Raw genomic sequence first — 10,574 nt, 5'->3', positions numbered from 1 at the left:
ATGAACAAAAACAAATTCTTTGCCATTTAGGATTATTTATATGTAAATTACGGATGGCAAACAAACAGAAACTGCTGGAGGGTCTAGACCCCTTTTCTAGGAAAGACAAATTGCCCCCCTCAGTATAAATGCAACATAATTAACAATTACAGGCAGAAAACAAAGCCTTGCTTGCTTTTGTGCTCAGACTGAGCATTAGTGCTTGAATATGAGAAACATTTTTTTATGTGGCAGCAACAGACAAAAAAGAATCTGCAAGATGGGAGCAAACGTGCAATCTCGTTTTATCCAGACTTTTCGTTTTAAACGAACTTCGGTGAGCATTTAGTCTACATCAATGTCTAGTCTACAAAGTCTTTATATTTGTTTTGACACATTTAAGGCTTAAAGGCCACATGGACATACTTGCCATCTCTGGTTAATAAGATTTTCATCTGTCATATGCGCAGATGTTAGGGAATAAAGTATGATTAGGATGATGGTCTTCAAAAGGTGTTATCATTAAAGCTGATATTTCCAAGCATCTGGTGCCTCCTTAAGAGTGCGGTGCACAACAGCTGGTGGAACGCTCACCTCTCTTCTCTCCATCATGAGGAAGAGAAAGAGGCGTTTGCATATTCATGACCAGATTCATGACAGCATAAGGTGTCTTCTGGGATGCTGGAGGGGCAGGTCACGGCCTTGAACGCGCCAAGCCTTCTGCAAGATAGCAGCCCGCCGGAGACTTCCCGAAGAGACCGGAATCCCATAGTGCCCTTGTTGTGTGCCAAAGGTCAATGAACTTTTGACCCAGGCTGGTGGGGGATCGGCTCAAAGCCAGAAGCAAATCAGACAAAATCCACCTGGCAACTGTGGACAAACGGCTTGCACAGGGTAGGTGTAAATGTCAATTTCAAGTGTAAAGTTTTGTTTTTTCAGCTTTGTATTGCCGTCTTTTTTTAATCTTTATTTAAACAGGAACAATGGACATAAAGATTTATGTAAATGTGCCAAGTGTTAGCTACAGTTTTCTTTCAACCGTATCTGGAAAACTCAACGTCACTGATTAGCTCACAACATTTCAAAATGAAAGTCATAATTTACCATGTCTGCCTAAAACCTCCCCAACCCTTGAACAAAATTTGGCAAACAGCAAAAGAAGACAGACTCGCAGCATGTCGCAACAGTATCACGCACAACATGACATAAAACATAAGACACAAGCAGATGGTACATGGGCAGAGCAAAACAGGAAATAACAAAAATAGACAGCTTACTACTAACTATGGCACATTGTTGATATAAACATGATTTTGGCGTGGTTTTGATAGTTCTATATGTCTCAGAGTTACATATAATATATGGTACGGTGTTCCACAACTGTGAAGGTTGACTGAAGGTATTTAGCAGAAACATATCTAGGCGAGACTTACGGTAGATCGTAAAAATTGGGGAAAGGGGTGAAAGGTTAAAACGTTAAAAATCAGGCATAAATCAGGAAATTTAACACAATCTTGCGTAGATAACTGAACATCTTTATCCGACATACTGCAATGATGTGGGTAACACAGGTTTCCTGTCTAAAATTTGTAAAGCTTACTTGTAAAAAGAGAAGACTGTTTTTTTTTTTTACTTGTTCTGTCCAACAACTGAAAAAACAGATGAGAGCTGTGTGTTGGACAGGTTTTACTATTACAAAAAGAGGTTATGTATGTTTGGATGGCCAGGGTGGATATTTGTATAAGCTGTTTTTTTTAGTTTTTTTATTTATTCATTTTTATTTATTACATTATATGTTTTAAATATATATTTTCTTTTTTCTATTTTTTAACTTAGGGAAGACAGAGGGGAAAAATGTGAGGGTAGAAGGAGAAAAAAGAGAGAGGGGGAGAAAGAAAGGGGATACAAGTTGCTCATTTGAGTAGGTTCTGATTTTAAGCTTCCTAACATTTATGCTAGATCTGCTGGAAAGGCAAATGTTACATCAAAGGAGGAATATCTGATACTAAGATAAGCGGAAGGTATCTGTCCAGCAATCCACTGTGGGTTAGGAGCGAGGGATAAAGCAGACAGGGAGCAGTGCAGCAGTGTGCACGTGCATGTGGGGTGGGGATGCATGCACGCTGCCGAAGTGTACCGTGTGTTTATTTGGGGGAACCAGATCCTCCCTTGCCAGACCAGCCAGCCCAGGACAGACGGGGCAGGAGACCCCCAGACCGGGAGCACCCCTGGCGATGGGACCCACGCAACCAGAGTGGGTGGGGACCGCCCACCCACCCAGCCAGGTGCAGAGGAGGCCCCCCTAAGGGAGAAAAAGACAGGTTTTTAATTTAATTTGCAGCTTTGTTAGCAGCGGATAAGACAATAAAATAAAATGTGTCATTATCATTGCATTAAAATAACTCGGACCTTCTGTATTTTTTTTTACGCTTGGTAGTTTTCTAATCTTGATTTTTGACAGTGAAATTTAAATCTAAAAGTAGTTCAAAGAATTAATAGTCAATCAGTGCTTTAAAAGATTTTTTAACGTCAAACAAATTTGGATTTAGGTAGTGAGTGGTGTGTTTGGTGAAGACCAAACTTTTTTGTTTTTTACATCTACATGTAGTCATGAATCATTAATATGACGTCATTCTTACTCAGATCTACTTACTACATCCACCTTCAGATGTTTTGTGGATTTGGAGAAAACATTCGATCTTGTCCCCAATGATGTTCTGTGAGACGTAATCTGGAAAATGTGATCTGAGACGTCCTGCTAAGGGCCATTCGGAGAGCAGGACATTGCTGGCAGTGAGTAAAACCTTTTCCAAGTGCATGCTGGACTCCTACAGGGAGCAATTTCTCAGTTTATAATTTTTATGGAAAGAATTTTTAGGTACAGCCAGGTCCCGCAGGGAGTCTGGTTTGGGAATTTCATCTCTGCTCTTTTGCAGATGATGCGTTGGCTTCATCAACCCAGGACCTTTCGTGTGCATTGCAGCAGTTTATAGTTGACTATGAAGAGATCAGAATAAATTTTGTTTCTTAACCGGAAAAAAAGATTTCTCTTCTCTGGGTTGGTTGGAGAGGCACTGCCCAGGAATGACATAACTGGGGGTTTAGTTCATGAGTAAGAAGATGGAGCATGAGATTGACAGGTGGATAGTTATTGTGTGGCTGCAGTGATCCGGTTACTGTATGGATCTGCTGTAGTGAAGAAGGAGCTGAGCCGAAAGGCAAATCTTTCAATTTACTGGTCAATCTCTGTTTCTGCCCTCACTACAGCTTTGCTTCATGACTGAAAGGATAAGATCCTGGATACAAGCAGCTGAAATGAGTTTCCTCTGCAGGGTGGCTAGAGACTTTGTCAGATATAGGCACCCCAGGAGGAGCTGCTCCTCCACACTGAGAGAAGCCGGTTAAGATGGCTTTAGCACTCTTTCAGACACATCCTTGGGTACTGTGGGTATGTCCCACTGGGAGACCCGGACATGCAGGAGGAACTAAATCTCTCATTTGTCCTGAGAGTGCCTCATGACCCAGCTCTGGATGAGCAAAAGAAGAATGGGTGACTGGACATATAACCATTATACAAGTTAATAATACAGACAAGCAAAGCCACAATGAATAAATTAAGGGGAAAAAAGGCTCACATGATGAACGTCTAGATATTCTGCTACCGAAAAGAAAGTCTCTAATTGTTGCTTTCTCATGTGCCTCCTCTAAGGAAAGCCTAATGGACACTTTCAGATGGCACACTTGTGCAAAATCGACTTACAGCTCAAGAAGTGGAAAAGTGTGTGGACTGCAATCTCAGAGTTGTGCTGCGGTTAGAGGTGAGAAAAGAGCTAAAAAGGAGCAAAGGCTAAATCAAGGATAAATGGACAGAGAGAAAAACATGGAAACCAATACAAATAAATAACAATAAAAACACGTGAAGGAAAAACCACGTGGACAGCTGCTTGGTATGCCCTCAGACAGATAAGAGTGAGTGTGTTGCATCATTTTTATTTTTCCTAAAGTAAATTAGTAGTAGAGAACAAGGATCTCAGCGGGATTTTAAAAAAAAGAATGTATCAAATAGACAAAAGGTCTGGGTGGTCATTTTTGTCTGTAAAACATCAGATTGTCCACATTTTTGTGTAGAACTTTATTTTTTCTTGTCTGAAAACGTACTTAACTTCTTTTCAAATTGTCTTTGCAGGTATCAGCTGTGTATCCACCTGGCTTCTGCACAACACAACTGATGGTCCCAACCCCATTTATAAGGCAAGAAATCACACTTATTAAACCTGACAAGGCTCACCTGTGAAGTGACAAACATTTCAGCTCATCAAGAGAATGCCAAGAGTGTGCAAAGCAGTAATCCACTCAAACGGTGGCTACTATGAAGAACCTACAATATGATATATTTTCATTTCTTTCACAATTTTTTTTCATGTATACAATTCCACATGTATTAATTAATAGTTTTGATGCCTTCAATGTGAACCTACAATTTTCATAATCATGAAAATAAAGAAAACTCTTTAAATGAGAAGGTGTGTCCAAACCTTTGGTCTGTACTGTAAAAAAAAAAAAAAAAAAACTCCCCTCTCACCCTCCGCGGTGGTTTCTCCTCCAAGCTCGGGTCCTGCGCAGTATCTTAACTGTTCCTAGCACTGCGCTTTTCTGGACTGAGAGGTCTGAGGTCTTTCCAGGTATCTGTTGTAGCCACTCCTCCAGCTTGGGGGTTACTGCCCCAAGTGCTCCAATTACCACAGGCACCACTGTCACCTTCACTTTCCCTGCTTTCTCCAGTTCTTCTCTGAGTCCCTGGTATTTCTCCAGTTTCTCATGTTCCTTCTTCCTGATGTTCCCATCGCTTGGCACTGCCACATCCACCATATTGGCTTTCCTCTGTTCTTTATCTACCACTACAATGTCTGGTTGGTTCGCCATTACCATCCTATCAGTCTGGATCTGGAAGTCCCACAGGATCTTTGCCCTCTCATTCTCTACCACCTTCGGAGGTGTTTCCCATTTTGACCTTGGGGTTTCCAGTCCATATTCTGCACACATGTTCCTGTATATTATTCCAGCCACTTGATTGTGGCGCTCCATGTAAGCTTTACCTGCCAGCATCTTACATCCTGCAGTTATGTGCTGGATTGTTTCAGGCGCCTCTTTGCACAGCTTACACCTTGGGTCTTGTCTGGTGTGGTAGATCTGAGCCTCTATCGCTATGGTGCTCAGGGCTTGTTCCTGAGCTGCCAGGATGAGCGCTTCAGTGCTGTCCTGTAGGCCAGCGCTTTCTAGCCATTGGTAGGACTTCTTGATATCAGCCACTTCAGTTATGGTCCGGTGGTACATCCCATGCAGGGGTTTGTCCTCCCATGAGAATCTGTCCTCCAGCACTGTATCCTCTGCTCTCCATTGCCTGAGACATTCACTGAGCACACTGTCAGTTGGGGCCTTGAACTTGATGTACTCATGCATCTTGGATGTTTCATCCTGGATAGTGGCTTCTACGCTCACTAGTCCTCGGCCTCCTTCCTTGCGGGTAGCATACAGTCTCAGGGTGCTGGATTTGGGGTGGAACCCTCCATGCATGGTGAGGAGCTTTCGTGTTTTAACATCAGTGGTCTGTGTCTCTTCCTTTGGCCATCTTATTATTCCTGCAGGGTATCTGATAACTGGCAGTGCGTAGCTGTTTATTGCCCGGGTCTTATTTTTGCCATTGAGCTGGCTTCTCAGGACTTGCCTTACTCGTTGGAGGTATTTAGCTGTTGCAGCTTTCCTTGTTGCCTGCTCAAGGTTGCCATTTGCCTGTGGAATTCCAAGGTACTTGTAACTGTCCTCAATGTCTGCTATTGTTCCTTCTGGGAGTGAAACCCCTCCTGTGTGGACTACCTTGCCTCTCTTTGTCACCATCCGGCTGCATTTCTCGAGCCCGAATGACATCCCAATGTCAGTACTGTAGATCCTGGTGGTGTGGATCAGGGAGTCAATGTCACGCTCGCTCTTTGCATATAGCTTGATGTCATCCATGTAGAGGAGGTGACTAATGTTGGCCCCATTTCTGAGTCGGTATCCATAGCCAGTCTTTTTGATTATTTGGCTGAGGGGGTTCAGACCTATGCAGAACAGCAGAGGGGACAGAGCATCACCTTGGTATGTCCCACATTTGATGGACACTTGTGCAAGTGGCTTCCCATTGGCTTCAAGGGTGGTTTTCCACAGCTTCATTGAGTTTCCTATGAAGGCTCTTAGAGTCCTGTTGATGTTGTACAGCTCCAATCATTCAGTGATCCATGTGTGTGGCATTGAGTCATAGGCCTTCTTGTAATCAATCCAGGCTGTGCACAGGTTGGTGTGTCGTGACTTGCAGTCTTGAGCGACTGTTCTGTCGACCAGGAGTTGGTGTTTGGCTCCTCTGGAGTCTCTGCCAATGCCCTTCTGTGTGTTGCTCATGAATTGATCCATGTGCCTATTTATGTTGGTTGCAATGATGCCAGACATGAGCTTCCATGTTGTGGAGAGACAGGTTATTGGCCGGTAGTTGGATGGGACTGCACCCTTTAAGGCAGGGGTGTCAAACTAATTTCCTCCGAGGGCCACATCAGCATAGTAGTTGTCCTCAAAGGGCCAGATATAACTTACACATGTAACTAAATGTAATGAAAAATAAACGTAACTACTCCTTAATGTTAAATAACTCATTATTTATTTATTATAACCTTTTAAATTGACAATTATAGTTGTATAGAAAACATATGTTTGCTAGTTACTCTAGCATAAATCCTGTTAAATTTGATTCTGTCAGGTTAGTTTATATGCACAGGGTTTAAGTCCTAATGTCTAGTTTCCCAATCCGATATTTCAAGTCCAATTCCCCCTAGATATGAATAAATACACACCAACTTTAATTTTATATATATATATATATATATATATATATATATATATATATATAAACGTTTTAAGATTTTAAAACCTGCATAGTGCCAAATGTTACCTCATTTAGCCTCCTACGGTGATCCTTGCTGCCTAAAGACTGAAGTCGTTCCTTTATGTCACTGTCAGCAGGTTAGAGAAAACACAGGGAATAAAAACGGTGTGCCTGTGATGCATCACACAATTTGTGTTTGTTTTTACTGACTTTCCACCGTCTTGGCATACAGTCTGTATGTTTTGATCACCTCATATTAGCTGGAAAATCATTTATTCTTGTCATCTAATTCTAATCAACCTCAGTGTTGCTGGGAAGCAGCAAAAGTCCACAAACCCACGGATCAGCATGTTTTTATTTTTATTTTTAAATAATTAATTTAAGCAATTATATGATTAGAGAAAAATATGTTTTCTAAATTATTTTGGGGATGTGGGTAGGAGCATTTTAAAAGTGCACAATTTTTAAAGCCGAACGCAGATTTTTGATTCGATCCTGTGAGAGTTTCCAAGAATCAGGGACAGCTCTGCTACCACCTAGACTAGTCTGGTCTTCTTCACCTTGCATGGAACAGCTGGAGGTGTGGAGGACTGACATTCACAAACACAAAGATCAAAGAGAAGCAAAGATGGAGAGCCAGGGCCCATCTGTCAACATAAGCAGTCACATCCTGCACAGAGACAGATGGCTGATGCCGTCTAAACGCCAACTTAGAGAACCAACAAATATGCTTTGATACTAAGAAGTGGTAACCCATCAAACATTTGACAACAGTTAAACAATGACTGGAAACGCATAACTTTTGGAATGTGAATAACTTCAACACTTCTTCTCCTATCTTTTTAAAAAGACCAGCAAATAAAAAGACTCACAATCCCCTGGCCCTGTCTGAGGGCCCTGCTGGTCGCCTGTGTCCGCCTTCCCAGTCGGGCGGTCGGTTTCTGCCGCTTCTCCCATTTTGTCCTTGGTAGGGCTGGCGGGCAGGTTGCATGGGTGTGCAGTGCGGGCTGACCATGGGTTGTCCTAGCCTGCTTCTGGGGCAGTCCCGCTCGGCCGGGGACTGCCGGGTCTTGGCCTCAACCTCTGTCTCAGTCTCCGTGGTGGGGGTCCGGTGCGCGAGAGGGTCTTTGTCCACAGGTGGGGTTCTGGGATGCCTGGATTGGACGGGTTCCTACGCTGCCTATCCATAGCTCTGAGGTGTGGGGTGATCAACCATTAAACGTGATCAAGGCACACTATAAAAAGCACACGTTCGTTCAACCCACCTGCTTATTCACTTTTGCACAAATATGGGCACGGGTATTGTTTTTACACCCCTCCTCAAGAATATTGGTAATGTGAATATTGTGTGTACCTGTCTGTGTGCATAAGTTTTGTGACATAAATATTCCATCATGAATGTATGAATATACTTCCAGCCTGTAAATAGTTGTGTGCAAACAAAATTTTTATGATGTGTGAACTGTCGTGTAGTTTACTTGACGCTCTTATGTTTTAACTTTGTATTATCAACTGCCCCCCCTTCTCTCCCCATTCTAACTCCTTATCCCCCATATCTCATCCCACTCTATCTCTATCTCTCTTTTTTTCTCCATCCGGTCCACCAAGGGATGCATACAAAATTAATTATCATAAATAAATCTTAGCCTCAAATACAATAGGGATTTATACAAATATACTCTGTTTGTCTGAAGATCCATGAACCCCTATTGTAACAGTAAAATCTGTCCAATACAAGAGGCCTTCAGGTCTGATCTGCTGGCTCAGCTGTTGGACAAGACAAGTTGAAAAAAGACTAGACTGTTAGAGAAAAAGCCTGCGAGTTATAAAGTGTAGTTTATCAGACAGGACTTTCTGGACTTTAGCGATGCCGAACAAATATTACATGGCCCTCGACATTGCCTATTGTGGTTCTACATCCCTGCTGTGCTCTCTAATTGCTGTTTAGTATAATTGCTGTTTAGTATCTCCAGTTTGTCTGTCGGATAGATCCATGACAAGCCTGCAGTGATGCGCTGCCACAATCCAGCAACAAAGTGTGCCTTCATATATTCTATGATTTGATTTAAAATCCAGCTCAAGGACAGAGAGGAAAGTCCCTAAGCACTTAAATCTCTTTCTTCTCTCCAATAATCCCTTTTAGCATCTGATTAATGCAACCACCTACTGATAGGTAGAAGTATGATGTGTGTCTAAGACAAAAATCAGCGGGGAAATTCTAGTCAAAAAAAAAAACCTTTATCTTGTCAACTTTTATTTAGATGCACATCAGTCATGAACAACAATTACTTAGTTGTTTTGGAGTTGAGACGATTTTTTATTCAGTAAACTGCAAGGAAGTATCTGATGGGTTATTAAGATCATTTCATATCTTTGAAAGCTTATTAAAGGGTTATAGCACAATCCTCATGGCTCGTCTTCTTTTAAAGACTATAGGGCTAGATGTACATTTTAAGAGTTTCTAAAGGGGTGTCAGTCATTTAAATTCAGATGGAGTACACTATTCATCAATGAAAAGTCATTAGAGAAAGTGCTGTTGTCAGAAACATTGAGAATGTTGTGTTGTATGTGCTGCAAACACACTTACACTAGCATGGTTATACTGATTGAATTCTAATTCTATTAATTCACTTGATCCAAAAAGTCATGATTTGTTATGTTTATTTTCTGATAGTGATATCTTTTCTTAATCATAAACTTGATTTTTCTGATGAAATTAATCTGAATATATTTTAGATAACTGGTCTGTATGTGGTTATGTTATCATACAAAATAGATATAACTACATTACAAAAATATGAAGTAATTCATCATTGTCATGTGATTTATTGATACTTGAGCATGCGTTATGACCTGAAACTGTGTTGGTAAGGCATTGATAACAGATGAAAAGTTATGAACCGGATAATGATAAATCATGTAGTAAAATGGTTACGGTAGAACAGGGGTGGGATTATATAAGTTCGCTTCCTTTCACTCCCTTTCAAGCAATCTTTGATTAAATATCTAAATATCCTAAGTTTGATACGTCTTTGAATGAATGTGTTGTATTGTTTTGTCCATTATTCCGTGATTGCTTGAAATAAACCATTTCAAATCAAAATGAAATCAAATCAAAGCATACATCTAAATGGTAATGAGTTTGAGGGGGAATTGTGATCATTGAATAGCAACATAAAAAAAACAGATGTTGCCCATTAAGGTCACCGTGATGTATTTAAACCTTGTTTCTGTCAATAACTTAATTTCTTCGTGTTGATTTTTAGTGCATGACTGCATTCAAGCAACAGGAAAGTCTGTTAAATACACAACATGCATGTTTTATTAAAATGTAAACAAAAATGGCTTTACTATGAAAAAATGGGCAACAGAAAAAAAGACATTCATTGTTTAACATTACAGGTGTGATTGGCACAACATACTAAAAAGCTCATTTTTTCACAGGGCTGACCCCAGAATCATAGCTGCCAAAATACTAAATCTGTCAGGTTTTAAATCACAACTACAATCTATGATGAATAATTTGACCTTTTAGCATAAAATGCAGTTAACACCACTTTATCCATTGCTTTCATAGACATTTGCTCAAATAAATGATAGTCTTTTACATTTTTTATGACTATTCATGTTTACTCAAGTTATAAATGTTTTCAATAGACCTGCTGTGATCAATAGTAGTAAT

At 40.8% G+C, this 10,574-nt stretch overlaps 1 long non-coding RNA gene across 1 annotated transcript; it reads left to right on the top strand.

Moving 5' to 3' along the window:
* The first annotated feature begins 248 nt into the window (after positions 1 to 248).
* Positions 249 to 6,945, top strand: LOC144994142 (uncharacterized). Its single transcript, XR_013657566.1, has 3 exons — positions 249 to 2,772; positions 3,689 to 3,797; positions 4,166 to 6,945. It is a non-coding gene; the product is annotated as an uncharacterized LOC144994142 (long non-coding RNA).
* The last annotated feature ends 3,629 nt before the right edge of the window (positions 6,946 to 10,574 follow it).

The sequence above is a fragment of the Oryzias latipes genome, chromosome 8, assembly GCF_053564925.1.
Source record: "Oryzias latipes strain Hd-rR chromosome 8, Olatipes_Hd-rR_3.1".
Classification (NCBI taxonomy): Eukaryota; Metazoa; Chordata; class Actinopteri; order Beloniformes; family Adrianichthyidae; genus Oryzias; species Oryzias latipes.
This window is presented reverse-complemented; position numbering and strand designations above follow the sequence as displayed.